Here is a 14,809-nt window from a genome sequence, read left to right on the forward strand (position 1 = left end):
AGTACTAAAGTTAAAAGGCAAGCCTTGCTCCTGCTTCCATTACATCTGAAGTGATGTTTTGCCACAATTTGGTGGCTGTTATGTACTGCTCAAATTCTGGGGAACTGCTGAGGGATTTGATTGCTATCCATTGTAACAAGAAGATATATAATAATAAAAAAACTAGATCAGACTCTAAAATAATATTGGAAAGAAATCAACGTTTTAGTCTTATCCCCCTTTCCAATCTTTGAGGAAGGAGGTACCGGAGATAGTCTGATGTGGATATGCCAAGATTTGGGCACGAAACCCTGCCCATTGATGAAGCCTTGGGCAAGTTACTGTATTACAGAGATCATTTTATATGACCCTTGCTAACTGAGCAAAGAGCCTCCTTTTAAAGAGGTGTTTCTCTTCTATTTAGCAGAGAGATAACAGCTGTCCCTGTCCAAATCCAGCACAGCATCCCTCCAGTGGTTTTTGCTGGTATGTAGCTTGTGTTTCTATTTAGATTTTGGGGCCCATTCACATGACCATTTTGGAGGGTGAGAGGGCAGGCAGGGAGGATGAATGCATAACCTTACATTCCTCACAGACAATCACCAGAATGTTGCTGGGCACACAGCTCAGACGCTCGGCTGCTGCCCCTGGTGGAGGCACGGGGGTCAGGATACGTTGTCCCAGGCCCCCGGGAATTCCACAGTGCACCACTGCACCAGTGCACAGTGCTTTGTCGGGACCCCCTAGCGATGGGTGGGAGCCTGTCAGTGTTGGAGCGCTGGCTGAAAGCAGCTGGCACTGCACAGAGTCAGGTAAACAGGCTCAAGGGAGAGCTCCCTCCCTTCAACTCATTTAAGTGGTGGGTTCCCTAGGTGGGTTTGCCACCGAGGCACCACCAGGAGCCCTGGGGCTACTACCAGCAGTTCTCACGAACAACCAAGCCCAGGTTTGGCTGCCCTAGCCTGGTCTTGGCTGCTCGTGAGAACAGCCTCTTTGAGTCCTTCTGGGACAGGGGACCATCTTTTTTTTATTTTTCTACGTAAGCCACTTGGAGAAAATTTTTGTTGAAAAGAGGTATGGTGTTACCCATTTGGTACATGTTACTATGAAATGCACAAGTGAGGTTAAGTCCTTTCTAATATAAACCTCCATGGCATGAACAGCTATCATAAGAACAATGAGAAGTTGTCTCATAGTCTTCTCCTTGTTAAGCTGGTATTCTGTGAACCAGGATAGATATGTTTTAAATGTGAGGTTAAAGATCCTATAACAAGATGATTTACCTGTCTAAATTCAGGAATAGTACAATGCCAGAAGGGCTGTCTTTTGTGCCTTTATGTAGATTGGCTGTCAGGCTTTCCCAGTTATTTATTTGATGATAAATGATAAGAATTATAGCATTTACTGAAAATTGCTGTAAAAAACCCAGAGCTCTTAACTAGTCAATTTCCTGTTCTCCTGTTACAAGTAAGAAGTATATATTCATCTGAACTGCCAGAAAAAGTTCCCAGTTTGCAAACTGGAAGTAAGTTGGCATCTCCCACCACCTTCTAGGCTGTCAGTATGCCACAGATGACTGCAATGTGGATGGGTAGACTGATATTCCCCCATCTGATTTGTAGTCTAGTAATTACTTTGGGGGACTTTTAAAGGCTCTGTTTGGAGTTGTGTCATTGATTTTCTTTCCCATCTATTTTATTTTAAATAATTTAAGTATAGATATACTTTTAAAGTATCACTTCTAAATTCTTTTCATTTTTGTTAATATCTGTATTTAAAATATGTTGTGTTATATATATATATATATATATATATATATATATATATATATATATTGCAAACTATGTAAAGCCATGCTCAGGACCAGCGAGACAGGCAGAGTTGAGGGGTCTCAATGCATGGATGAGATGGTGATACTGGGAGGAGGGGTTTAGATTTGTTAGGCAATGGGATACATTTGGGGGCAAACAAAGTCTGTACATAAGGGACAGGCTCCACTTGAACCAAGATGGAACCAGACTGCTAGTGCTTAAAATAGAAAGGGTCACAGAACAGTTTTTAAAATGATGCCTGGGGAGATCACCAACAGGAACTGGGTGGTACCTGGTTCATCAAGAAAGATCCCCTAAGGTGTAAGTGTGCAAACTTTTCAGATAAACCAGAAGGGGACAGAGTGGAATCAGGAGTAGAGCAGAAGGAAACACATGACAGCTGGTTAAAAAGGTCAAATGATGTCAAGGGAGATAGCACATGCCAACACTGGATAAGAGAATCGGTGTATAGGTGCCTATGTACCAATGCCAGAAGTCTCCAAGCCAAGATAGGTGAGTGCTGGAGTGCTTGGTTACTAATGAAAACATAGATATACAGTAGTTGGCATAACAGGAACCTGGTGGAACAGTGAGAACCAGTGGGACACTGTTATTCCTGGATATAAATGCTTCAGAAGGGACAAGAAAGCAAGGATCGGGCTGGAGTAGCACTGTATATTAAAGAAGGGATAGAATCCAACAAACTAGAAAACCTAGGAGGACTAGAGTCCTCCACAGAATCATTATGGGTGACAATACAAGGACTGAAAGGAAATGTGTTATTAGGGATATGCTATCGCCCTCTGAATCAAAACACCAAGAATGACCTGGAGCTGGAGAAGCAAATCAGAGAGGCGTCAAAGAGAGAGCGCGCAGTAATAATAGGTGAAGAGGCCAAATTTCTAGACATGCTAAATGACTGTGCCTTAGAAAAGTTAGTTGTGGAACCAACCTGAGAGATGGCAACCTTAGACTTAATCCTGAGTGGTGCCCAGAACCAGGTGCGAAATGTCATTGGGGAGCAGTGACCATAGTATGATCTAGTTCCACTTATATCTGAGTGGAGCATTGCCAAGGAAGTCTAACACTGATGTGCTGGACTTCAGAAGAGGAAACTTCTCACAAGTGAGGGAACTGGTAAAAAGGAAGCTGAAAGGGAAAGTCAGGAGGGTCCAATCACATCCAGAAAGCATGGAACATATTTAAAACCACAATAATAGATGCTCAGAATATATACCAAGAAGGAGGAAAGGTACCACCAAGTTCAGCAGAATGCCAGCATGCCTAACAAATAGAGTCAGGGAAGAAGGCTTCCTTTAGGAAATGGAAGTCCTGCCCAAATAAAGAGAACAGAAAGGAACATAAACTCTGGCAAAAGAAATGCAAGGAGTCAATAAGAGATGAAAAAAGAGAGTTTGAGGAGCACATAACTAGAAATGTCAAGGGCAATAACAAAAACTTCTTTAAATATATCAGCAGCAGAAAACCTGCCGGGGAGGCAGTTGGACCCTTTGATGATGAGTGTGTGAAAGAGATTATTAAGGAGGTTGCAGAGAAACTGAATGGGTTTTCTGCATCTGTCTTCATGGTGAAGGACACTAACCATATACCCTCATTGGAACTGAACTTTTCAGGCTTGGAGACTGAAGAACTAGGCCAGTTTGAGGCAACAAGAGAAGTTGTTCTTAGCTATCTTGAGAAACTAAAAAATTAACAGATCACCAGGGCCAGATGGCATCCACTCAAGAGTTCTGAATATCAGGAGCCTGTCCATCTGGTGTCCAAGTCAAGGTCACTGTCAAGGTTGCAGGCAGCTCCTGGAAGTTCTCCCTGATCTGCAAAGAAAACACAAGGATACTTTACTACAGTATCAGGTTCAGTCTCCCCCACAAACTCAGTCCGCTCACCAGACAGCATAGTTCCAGAGCAAAAGGAATGCAAGGTGTTCCTGGGGGAAGCATTGCAGCTAGGGCAGCTATCAGGACTCAGTCAGGTAGCATGGTAACAGCAAGAAAATCCTGGGTCTCTAGAGACCAACATGAAGCTGGGGTTTCCTCTGAGTCAGTGGCTCAGCAATAGCAGACTCAAAAAGAGCTGTTGCTTCCAGCATCTAGCTGCAGCCTTCAGGCTTGATTTATAGCCGGACTTAATTGTTCTCTGCCTTTGGCCACCTGACACAGATTCAGGATTTATCTGGATTGTAAAGCAGGTGTCTGCTTCTCCTGAGTTCTTCCACCTGTTGTCTGCATCTAATCAGTCTCCTCTCACAAGGATACAAAGGTGCCTCACAGTTATGCTCTCCATTCCCTGTCTCTGCTACATCTGATGGTCCCAGTTGTCCTGAAGCTTTGACTGGACCTGCCTCAGGTGCTGTGGGCTGACAGCTGGGCTCTGCCTTCAGGTTGCCCTGCAGCTGCTTGTAGACTGCCAGCTTCCCCTTCCTCTTTGCTATCTGAGGACGGGGGCATGACACTGAAGGAGCTTAAATGTGAAATTGCCAATGCTAGAGATCATTAGGGATCCATGCTAGGGATCATTAGGAAGGGGATTGAAAATAAGAATGCTAGTATTATAATGCCCTTAATAAATCTATCATGCTGCCAGATTTGGAGTATTGCATACAGTTCTGGTAACCATATCTTAAAAAGGATATTGTAGAACTGGAAAAGATGCAGAAGAGGGGAAGATGATTAGGGGCCTGGAGCACCTTCTTTATGAGGCAAGGCTACAGTATCTGGGGCTCTCTAGTCCGGAAAAGAGGTGATTATGGGAAGACATAATTGAGTTATATAAAATTATGCATGGGGTAGACAGAGTGGACAGAGACTTTTTTTTTCTCCCTTTCTCACAACACTAGAACCAGAGATCATCCCATGAAGCTGAAGGTTGGGAAATTTTAGGCCCTCAAAAGGAAGTAATTTTTCACACAGCACATAATTAATCTATGGAATTCTCTGCCATGAGATGTGGTTATGGCCACTAACTTGGCTGGCTTTCAAAGGGGCTTAGACAAATTCATGGAAGACAGGTCTATCAATGGCTACAGGTTTGGTGGCTATATGCCACCTCAAGCCTCAAAGGCAGGATGCCTCTAATTGAATACCAGTTGCAGGGGAGCAACAACAGGAGAGAGGGCATGCCCTCACCTCTTGACTGTGGGCTTCCTAGAGGCATCTGGTGGGCCACTGTGTGAGACAGGATGCTGGACGAGACAGGCCCTGGACCTGATCCAGCAGAGCTGTTCTTATGTTCTTAAAAACAGAGGTTCCTACTTTATCATTACCTTTTTATAGACCGCTAAACAAGTGTTAGGTAGAATCTGCCATTAGTGCAAACAGTCTTAATTTTTCTTTTTAATATCTCAGCCATGAAGACCCAATACAGATGAGGACCATGTTGGTGAGAAAGGGACCAATGGGAGCTTTTCTCCCCTTCCCAAACAGCACCCACAGGGGCCCAAACCAGATCTGAATCATGGAGAGGCCAAAGGTTTTAGGCCCAATTATATCAAGCCCGTGGCAGGTACTGTTTTTTAAAACAAGCCCATCAGTGCTAATTATAGCCTTAAGATAATGTCTAGTTTGCTTCTAAATTTATACAGTTCTGAAATGTATTGTGACATACCAAAAGATTGAACCTTTTCCTTTCCTTAGCTGGATTAAAATTTCCTCTTTCTCTTCTCAGTTTAGGTATATCTTTCTAAATTTGCTGTCTCTTGCAGTCTTATTCATAGCAATCTTCTATTTGCTTTGGACTTCCTTTTAGTTTATTCCTTAGGGAAGCTTCTACTTCGCTTAGTTAGGAGGCAATCGGTATAACTAGCCAAGCAGAGCAAGCACAGAGAGCTGCAAAAAGCCTTGTGATTATATTTTACTAAATTTAGAGGACCCAAGGGAAATTTTGTCCATGGTAGAAGATCTTTTGTGGGGGAGGAAGAGGAGGCATCAACAAGGCAAATTTAATCTACAAGGTCCAGCTTCAGACCTAATATAAAAATGCAGGCATTTGGGTAACTCTTAGCTTAAAGGAGTAACTACAAATGATACATTACTATTACAATAAGGATTACAGTCTCTTGACATTGTAAATATTTTGCTGCCTTCCCTCCCACAAAACTGTTTATAAACATTCAAACCCAAATTCAAACTTGAAAATTCAAACCACAAAAATTCACCAAAATTCTAGCTCAGATAATCCTCATTTGTTGTGGATAATACAATAAATACCCACAGGTGCAAAAGGAAATATTACTGCAGAATAGTAATTTTAGTAATAGTAACTTACAGGATTAGTAGTAATAGTAATAGTAATTTATGGGAAGGCCCATAACGGACAGCAGACGGGGTGTGCAGTTATTTGGGAAGGAGGAGGGGAGAGGGAAGGAGTTCTCCCTCGCTGCCCACGCCGCCCACACTGTGGCATTGCTAAAAGGGGGAATTTTCCCCTGGGCCCACTACCACCATCCCCACTGCCACTGCTGTGTGGCCTTAGGAACATGGAAAGCTGCGATATACTGAATCAGACCACTGGTCTATCTAATTCAGTATTATCTTCACAGTCTGGCAGCAGCTTCTCCAAGGCTGCAGGCAGGAATCTCTCTCAGCCTTAAATTGGTGAAGCCAGGGAGGGAACTAGAAACCGCGATGAAGCTGCTCTGGGAAGAGCAGAAAGTTTCAAGTTCCCTCCCTGGCTTCTCCAAAATAGGGCTGAGAGAGATTCCTGCCTCCAACCTTGGAGAAGCTGCTGCCAGTTTGTGAAGACAATACTGAGCTAGATAGACCAATGGTCTGACTCAGTATATGGCAGTTTCCTATGTTCCCATGTTCCCAGAGTGGCTCCATCCCCTGAGGGGAATATCTTACAGTGCTCACACTTCTAGTCTCCCATTCATATGCAACCAGGGTAGACCCTGCTTCACTAAGGGGACAAGTCATGCTTGCTACCACAAGACCAGCTCTCTTCTCTGGGATAAGGCCTTTGCTTAACTTATCCCACCGCACACAGTGGTGGTTTTTAAGGAGAAAAAAGGGGGGCTTTCCCATCGCTCCCAGAGAGGGGTGGCAAAATTTGAGGAGTGGCAAGTTTTGCCACCACAGGCAAATGGCTATTCTGCCTCTGCTAAAATCTGCCACTGTGTGTGAAGTGCTGAGTTCGAGGCTGATCCCAACACTGCCTCCCCCGTAAGCCCAGGAATTTACCCAAGGTTCAGGGTTGTGTGTTTGCTCGGACTACTCTCAGCCCAAGCAGACACAGAGTCAGGCACCTAGAGTGCCCAACTGATGAGGGAATTCCTAAATGCACCACACTACTTGTGTGGTGCATTTAGGAATTCCTGAAGGCTGGAACTCATTTACTTGGCCTCCAGAGGTCCACGCTGCCAGGAGCAACACAGATCATGTGGGTGCATGAGCAACTCATCCTACACATCAGCCAAAATAATCTGGGGAGAACTAAGCTCGATCCTGCCTTCCCCTGTCCCGTTCCCTCCCCAGCCACAGAAAATGGTTGTGTGCATAACCTTGGAGTGTTGCACATTAGGGATGTGCATAGAACCAGTCCATGCGCTCCCAGAAGGGTGGGGGGTCACTTTAAGGGACAGGGAAGATGCTTCCTGCCTACCCATCACTGCCTGGCCACTTCTACCCCACCAGTGCTCTCCTAAACAGCATGGGCGCGGGGCTGCAGCATTCCTGCTTGCATGTCCAATGCACACACTCGTCAGCCATGGGTGTGGTGATGCTGAATGGGGCTGCAAGCATGAATGCTCAAGCCCCATGCCTACACGATTTAGGAGAGCGCCGGCGGGGGGCGAGAGTGACGGGTCAGGGATTGGCAGGTAGGAAGCTCTTTCCGTGTTCCTTAAAGTGACCCCCATCCCTCCGAACTGGCTCAAATTCTGGACTTTCGAACTGGACTGTTGAACTCCAGAATTTCAAACTCTAGCAAAGGAGTGCTGAACTGGTTCCATGCACATCCGTATTGCACATGGCTGCAGTATAATAGGGCTATCTTAGCCAGAAATCTCTTCACCATCTGCTTTATTGAAATGCATCCAGAAATATTGACTCGTGGGAGGAGGCCAGCAAAGTGTTCACGGTATGATCAGGAATATTTAACTCACATTGGACCATGAGTGGAACAACAAGTCTTACACAGAAAATACAAAACAGAATGGAAGGAAGGAAGGAAGGAAGGAAGGAAGGAAGGAAGGAAGGAGAAGCAAGTCATCCAATTCAAGAGTTATAAAACAACTCAATGGCTGTTAGAGCAAAGGCTCAATGGCTTATTTGTTCTCTTGCACATGTGAAATTCAAGGATGGTATTACTGTGCAGTTATTGTGGCCAGAAGTCTATTGGGGCATTTGCTTCACAAGGGGGAAAATATCATGGAAATAAAATACTCCAGGGAAGTGACTGGGGAAAAAAGAGGTTTCCTCAGATTTCCTTGCAGATAGAAAATTGGCCTATCCTGAATCACTTCAAGCTTCCTGCAGTCTGTTTATCATAAGGAATCTACCAGTGCTACCACCTAATTATGTTCAAAGCTGTATTGTCTCCGTATGAGAGCTCTTTTCAAACATTCTAAGTGGGTACTATGACATTATGAGGAGGTGTATTATGACTGCGGACTCCACCCTGAATAGCAAGCATTTATAAAACTGTTCATAGGGACTTCTCTGTGTTTACAGTTGTATGAACAAAGATTCTATACAGATAATTTTAGTGAGTGGGGGTAGGTCAGTGGTAAAGCCTCCCATCCCTGTCTTCACCACACATATCCATTGTACCCACTTGAAATGTCTTAAATGTGAATCAAAATGTGGTTTCAATTTCATTATCACTGAAAAACAATTCCCATTTTTTGATAGACTTAAACTGAAATTTTTGCTATGTTTTTCACATTAGTCTTGGACACAAAGTGCTACACACAGAGAGATGTACACAAATTCCCCAAATGGCCATTTTTAGGACACCAGGGTTCTGTGCAGTCCTGGAGAGCTCCCAAGATCAGAAACCTGCAAGGCAAGGTAGGTGGATTTGCAGCACCTTGGATAGCTCCCAGTGAGCAACTTGCTCTGGCAAGGGCCAGAGGGGGTTGAGGTTTTAAATACATCCAGTACACATGCACCAAAGTAGTGCTCACACCACCTTCCGTTATATACCTCCAGACTATCTCTCCCATCTTTGCTTATCTGCCTGGAGAGCAGAGAGGTTTTAAGGGAACGTCCTCTGGTCTGGAGTCTATCACTTCTCCTCCACTCCAGCAAGTTCCTATTGCCCCTTTTCTGGTGCTGCTGTTCAGACTTGGGAGAACACAAGAGACATAGTGTGGATGTCAATTTATTGTATACCCTGTGTAGACCTTTCTACATACCATATAACCATGGGAGTGGCCAAGGCAAGTGCCCCAAATTTTATTGGATATACATGGATGCTGGGAAAGAATGGTTTGATGAAGAAAGCAGATCTAATGTCTGAGATCAGGCTCAGGATAGACTTTCAAATAACATGAGATGGCCTGCAAGCTACTTGTTGACTTCTTCCTTTTCCAAATATTTGGTTTTCTAGATTGTATAGAACGATCATCTAGCATTCTGGTTAATCACCTTTGAAAGCAAGTCACCTTTGAAAGTGAGTAATTTCAGAGTATCTACTTACAGGAACCAATCCAGTTGATTGTAAAATAAACTGTTTTGTTTTTAAGGATATTCCTCTCCTAATGAATGTTTATAGCCAGGCCTGTCTTCAAAGCATATTTACTTCCTGAAACAATTTACAGGAAATTGAACTGGAGTCAGTGCAGCTACTTGTAAGCAACAATTTCAGAATTGTTGCCTGTGTTTTACATATGAAGGAAATGTGCCGACTGATCCTATTATGTTTACTTGGAAGCAAATCTCATTATTTTGAATGGGGTTTATCCCAAACAATCATGTACAAGATAACAGCCGCAAGCTGCAATGTTGTACTCAGATGGTTCAGTTCCTATTTAAGTCAATTTAGGTTCAGCACCCTGATGGACCACATCCTTCCTTATGATTTTCTCTAATTAATTTGCAGGTAATACACATGCAAAGGCTAATTCACAGCATGTTTATCACCGGATAATGTAGCTGGGTGTGATAGAGTTTTAAGACTATTACACAAAGACGTTATTCACATGTGCAGGCAAAACCGGGCTAAGGAAGCCCAGCCTTGTTTTGCCTGCATGTGTGTACTGCCGGGATCATGCCTGATACTAGTGACACCTCGGAAGCAAACCCACCTCTGGAGCCACCCTCTTAAATGGGATTAGGAGAACAAGCCCGTTTTATTGATTGGCAACCCCATTTTACTGATTGCCAGCCTCAGCTGGGGCTGGCAGACTGCGGGGCTCCTGGCTGGCATCGGGGAGGTGGAATTGCCATAATGCACTGTGTACTCGCATGGTGCATTATGGGAATTCCAGGGGCAGGAAGATGCAGGGTGATGCGTCCCAGCAGCCCAGCCCTCCAAGCTACTGGCAGAAACCAGTAATCATCTGGGAGGCCAATCTGGCCGCCTAGGAACAAGAAGATGATTGTCTGCGGGGCAGGTAAGCTTTTTGAGTTTTTCTCCCCTCGCCCCTTCAAGCCCTTCTCATGGATCATGAGAAAAGGCTCAATAGCTATAATTTTTTAAAGGAATATTCACATATAACCTTGTACATGTATATATGTCTCCATACACGTGTGCATGTTTTTGTGTGAATGCATTCATTTTTAAAGTGAACCCAAAGAACAGACCCTTCAAAAGTAGGGTATCAGTTGAGTGTACAGCTATATGTGTGTTGAACATAACATGCACAGTCCAATCATCTGTGTATACTGTATTTCTAGGTTGCACATGCATTGCCCCAGCACCCCATTGCCCTTGTTTGTGGGTATAAACAAGGGCCACAATTTTATTTAACTTCTTATTAACTTTTTAAAAGCAGGAATTGGCTCACCACCCCAACCAGTGCAGTATCCCAAGGCACGCTCCAGCAGGACATGCCTGGCCTATGGCATCGGGCGACACACCTCAGCTTGAAGCAGCCCCGTTGCTCTAGAGCAGGGGCTGCCTGTCCTAGCCGGCCTAACGCCAGGCCTCAGCCACAGCAGCAACCCCCAGTAGCTGTGCAGCGATTCCCAGGATCTTAGCCTGACCGAGCAGATCATCCAGAGCAGATCTCCCTGAGCTGCGCAGCCTCTAGAGAGTTACCATCTGACCTGTAGCCAAACACTTACCTGAAGGTGCTCAGCGGCCTCAAATGTCATTCCTGACCGCATTGAATCTGTCCAATTGTGACCATTAGATTAAATCTCAACTATCTAGCAAATGTCAGTACAGTCCAGAGCAGGCGAAAAAGGATGCACACCAGGAGCCAATCAGGTGAGCACCCAAAAAATTCCTGCCCGGCCCCAAGTGGCGACCAGCACAAACCTAGACTGTACTTCAGGGAGGGAGGGCGGGTGCCTGAACAGAGCGAACTGAGTTGCTGGTGTCGGAGCAAGCCCAAGTGGCCAAAGCTCTGCCCCCACATGGGCCGGGTGGCCAATCAGGGCCTCCGAAGCCTTGTGCTTCTCCAAAGGGGCTGCCGCAAATTGGCCGCGCTGCCCAGTTGGGTGGCGAGCAGCCCAATACTGTGGAATGGGTGAATATCCCTACATCTTTTCTATCATGTGCATTAGAGATATGTGCTCCCCCAGTTCAATTCAGAATAAGCCTGCTTTAAGTGGAAGAAATGTGAAAGTCATCCCAAATGAAACAGTTTTTCAGTTGGATCCATTCCTAATTGGTCAGGCCTCTAGGCTCTGTCATGCTCCTGATGATATCATTGGTGGTGCAACAGGGCTAAATATTAACTTTGCGGTTCCCTTCCCTGGTTCAGGGGAAGAGAAAGGATTGCTGGGAGGATTCTGGGAGCCTTTGTGGTAGGGCTTAGGATTTGAGGCCCTAGGGACTGTGGTGAACATGCCCAATAGTGTTCAAGGGAACTAGCAAATATGGGGAACATATTCCCTTGTTTTCCAGCTTCCTTGGGCATTCTGCACATGCTTGAATTTTGCCCTGAATTATGCTTTAAGCAACATTTCACTGGTAACTCTATTATGATGGGATGCTAATGCATTTAAAGGCAATTTGGAAATGCCTGAGGGAGGCCCATAACCAGGGCAAGATAGTAATTGCCTTCTTCCCAAATGGTTTTTAAAATAGTACAGCCTTGGTAACTTTGAGCATATCCAAAGCTTTGTTACTTGTTACACCACAATTTAGCTGATTGCCGATCACAGTGTCTCAGTAAAGAGCCATATTTCCAGTTCCAATTTCCTTTCAGTCATTGCTACGTTCAGTTCAGATTAGATCTGATATGGAAATTCACCCGGAAGCAATTTTGACTAACTTCAAATGTTCAGGGAGGGAGAAATGATGTTCAAAACTTCATTTTTGTTGGTCCTAAATTTCCTGGCCTTAGGATTGTTTGGTGAAAATGGGAATGTCTCTTGCTTGTTTCTGCAGAAAATGGGGAACAGATAACAGACAGTTCAAGCAGGAAATTAAAAAATAAGTGTGATCTCTGATTTAACAGAACTCTTCTCACTCTCACCCCAAATCATTATTGGGGTGTGTATGTATGTGTTTAATAATTTAAACCAATGTCCCATTCTCCCCACCATTCTTTAAAAACATGGTGCTGGGAAAAGGTTGGCTGACATCAGCTCCTCTCAGCTTTTGCTCATGTGTTTCAATGGTCCTTTGCTTCATTCCTCAACTTTCACTTTAGTTTCCTTTAAATATTTTACTGACCTCATTTTATAAATCTAGGCATAGCAAAGTGCTATGGTAGGTTAGAATTATATACACTTCAAGGATCTTTCTTGACCAGGGACAGTCTCTATTTTCTGATATTTATTGAACATTTTATGAATGAGTTTATAATTCCATCCAGGGAATTCAAAGAAACTTTGTATTTTCATTTTGGAGAGTATATGTTTAAAATGTTGTTAATGTACCTGCACATACATTAGAGTTTCTATTCCTTTTGAGGGGAGTATCTTTGAGAGGGAGGCAGCTCCATCTTGAACAGGGGCATTGCTAGGTACTTAAAAGATCCATGTCCTGCACCCATGTCCTGCCCCCCCCTCACTCTGATAATTAAACCTTTTAATGTTTTTCTTGTCTTCTCTAGTCTTTGAAGCCATTAATTCTCTTCCAGTTTTTGTAGCCATTAATCACCAGTACAGCTTTGTTATATCTGGTGTGCTTTAGCCTGGGATGTTGCTACGGTACTGTTAGGTTTGGTCTATGCTCTATTTTAAAATTCCCCACCTCTTTCCAATCACTTGTCATGGCCTTGCCATTATGTAAAATCTCTGTGTGTGTGTGTGTGTGTGTGTGTGTGTGTGTGTGTGTGTGTGTGTGTGAGAGAGAGAGAGAGAGAGAGAGAGAGAGAGAGAGAGAGAGAGAGAGAGATCTCCAACTTTTGTGCATGGCTTAATGGTCAGTTGAGGAGTCAGGATGGACAATGTCTAAGTCTCATTTGGCCTTTGTAAAGTCTTAACCTTTCCCTGTTTGCTACTAGGGATGTATGAAACCTGTCCCTTTATTTCCACAGATATTTTCACCTTCCCACATGTTCAGGACAATAAACCTCAAAAGTCAATGTCCTTTTCTCTGTTGCTGGATGGAGACATCTCATGTGGGTTATCCTTCCCACATGCTCCAGGAGGCAGGACTATGCAAATTAAGAGACATTTAGTAGCCTGGGAAGGAGAATCCCACCCAGTTCTCCATTCTGCTCCAGAGACAGACTTTTCTTTCTCTTAGCCAAACTTTATCTTTTCTCTCTCTTACCTTTGTGTATATATATTCTTATTTTTCTATACCTTTTCCACTATCCATTCATCTTTGTTACTACAACAACACCCTAACCCTTCCTCTTTTCTCCTTTCTCCTATCTCTCAGCCCTATGGCCCAGATGCCCAAGAGGATCCAAAATATACTTCTGCTGAAGGGAAAGCAGACCTCATCATTCCATCCCCCGAGGAGACCTCACCAAAGCATGGTGATCACCATGTCCAGGTTCATCCACTGAGTCACTGTCTCCTCCGCTTCAGATATGCAGGCCTGTATTATCAAGACAAGGCCTTTCCATTTGGACTATCCTCAGTGCCAAGGATTTTCACTAGGGATGTGCAGAACTGGTCCGGCGGTCCGCAGTCCGATGATTGGGTCTGAGGGTTCAGGGGTTTCGTGATCGAACCAAAACACACACAAACACACCCGAGTTCTGTCCAGACCGGAACCAAACTGCCGGTCCAGTCCGGCAGGTCCACAAACTTTTTAAAAAATTTAAATGAAAAGTAACTACCTGTAGCCTCTTCGGGGGGCTTGCTGTAGCCACGGGGGGTGGAGTCCACGAGGGTTCCCTCTCCCCCCACCGGCCTCCCTCATCACCACCGCGGCTGGGTAAATGTAATCTTTTTGGCCCTTTCGGGCCTCTGTAAAGGCGAACGGCAGCCATTTTGGCTGCCACCGCACATGCACAAATGCCCTCTGTGAGCTCACAGTATCAGTTGACTGGAGCTCAGAGCCATCTGCCTAGCACTCCAAGTATTCTAGCCTCTCTTCCTGAACCAACATGTGTTAGTTTGAATGAATGATGTCACAACCAAGGCACACGTGAATTGCCGGGGAGGTGGGGCAGATCTCTTCATCAAGAAGCAAATTTATTTTCCCACTGGGTGGAGTCTCACTTGACCCCAGCAGGAAAGAGATGCACCTGGCTGAATAGAGCCTCAACACTCATATGTTCCAACTACTGACCCAAGCCTTGGGCTATCCTCAGGTGGACCTCTTTGCATCACCAGTCAACACAAAGGTGACCAGGTTCTTCTCCTGATTCCCCTGTGAGAAAGCAGAGGCAGTGGATGTTCTATCCTCCCCATGGCCCACAGTTCTACTGTATGCCTTCTCTCCAGTACCACTCTTCAGCCACCTACTATGCAAAATTTGTC

The 14,809-nt window shown here is 44.6% G+C and overlaps 1 long non-coding RNA gene across 1 annotated transcript; it reads left to right on the top strand.

Annotated features, from left to right (window-relative positions):
* The first annotated feature begins 401 nt into the window (after positions 1-401).
* Positions 402-14,219, top strand: LOC128328369 (uncharacterized). Its single transcript, XR_008309170.1, has 5 exons — positions 402-465; positions 5,156-5,312; positions 8,697-8,818; positions 9,360-9,422; positions 13,758-14,219. It is a non-coding gene; the product is annotated as an uncharacterized LOC128328369 (long non-coding RNA).
* Positions 14,220-14,809: the final 590 nt, after the last annotated feature.

Source organism: Hemicordylus capensis, chromosome 5 (assembly GCF_027244095.1).
Source record: "Hemicordylus capensis ecotype Gifberg chromosome 5, rHemCap1.1.pri, whole genome shotgun sequence".
In the NCBI taxonomy this organism is placed as follows: Eukaryota; Metazoa; Chordata; class Lepidosauria; order Squamata; family Cordylidae; genus Hemicordylus; species Hemicordylus capensis.